General features: G+C 43.2%; 1 pseudogene; it reads right to left on the bottom strand.

Annotated features, from left to right (window-relative positions):
* Nucleotides 1–619: 619 nt before the first annotated feature.
* On the bottom strand, nt 620–947 carry LOC128106746 (60S acidic ribosomal protein P2-like; annotated as a pseudogene).
* Between the last annotated feature and the right edge of the window lie 429 nt (nt 948–1,376).

Consider the following 1,376-nt stretch of genomic DNA (forward strand, 5'->3'; position numbering starts at 1 on the left):
ATGTTTGTTGCCAAGAGAATTTATATCATGTTATGGAAGCAAACCACAAAATACACAATATTTTCTCTTACTTAAAATTAAGCAACTTGGAGCCGGGGGGTGGTGGCGCATGCTTTTAATCCCAGCACTCGGGAGGCAGGGCCAGGCAGATCTCTGTGAGTTCAAGGCCAGCCTGGTCTACAGAGCGAGATCCAGGAGAGGCACCAAAACTACACAGAGAAACCCTGTCTCAAAAAACAAAACAAACAAACAAACAAAAAATTAAGCAACTTGGACTTAAAGTATATGCAAGCTTCTCAAATTTACCAGAATAAAATTCTGGATATTTATACAGTTTCCACAGAAAAATACAATGTTTCCAAATCTGCATAAATTGAATTTATAAAATGTGTAGAAATGCATAATTATATTCTCAACTTACAAAGCAAAGATATGGGACTCATTTGTAAAGAACCAATTGTATAGAACAATCATTACGGCATCAGCTTATCATGGTTTTCATGTTTGATAAGCGTTGCAGCAGGAATGATGAGACCAAGGAGTGGAATTAAAGAGATGTATGTTTTCTTTTTTTCCCCCCAGATACATAAAAAGGCTTTATTTGCATGGGAGCAGGAATTTAATCAAACAAGCCAAATCCCACGTCATCACCTGACTTCTCAGGCTTCTCCTCTACAGCAGCAGGGGCAGAGCCAGGGGCAGGAGCTGCAGAGCCAGGGGCAGCAAAAACAGCCATGGCCCTGCCAGCAGGCACACTGGTGAGCTTGCCAACACCCTGGGCGATGACATCCTCAATGTTTTTCCATTTAGCTCACTGATGACCTTGTTAAGCTGGTCACCGTCACCTTGATGCCCATGCTGTCTAGATTCTTGATGCCTTTGATGCTGGGAGAGGAGTTGCCCCCTCGGGCGGCCTGAAGACATCGGCTGTGGCAGACAGGCCTCATACATGAGATATATGTTTTAATAAAAATACACACAGTGCACAGAAAGTGGAGAGCTCCCCGAGAAAGAGAGTCACGTGCCTGAGTGGGAACGAGGTCCTCCTTTTATATCAGTTGAGAGAAGTAACTTAATCTTATCTCATGGACCACTTGTCTGCGGGCCATTCATCTTTAAGTACTTAAGAGATGGACAGCTTATTATCTTGTTAGATCAAAATCTTTTCCTTCCTTCCTTCCTTCCTTCCTTCCTTCCTTCCTTCCTTCCTTCCTTCCTTTTTTTTGAAACAAGGTTTCTCCCTGTAGTTCTGGCTATCTTTTAACTCACTCTATAGACCAGGCTGTCCTGGATCTCAGAGATTTGCCTGCTTCTGCCTCTGGAGTGCTGGGATTAAGGGCATGTTCCACCACTACCTAGCAGTCGCAATTTTTCTA

The sequence above is a fragment of the Peromyscus californicus genome, unplaced genomic scaffold, assembly GCF_007827085.1.
Source record: "Peromyscus californicus insignis strain IS unplaced genomic scaffold, ASM782708v3 Scaffold_9__1_contigs__length_137607984, whole genome shotgun sequence".
In the NCBI taxonomy this organism is placed as follows: Eukaryota; Metazoa; Chordata; class Mammalia; order Rodentia; family Cricetidae; genus Peromyscus; species Peromyscus californicus.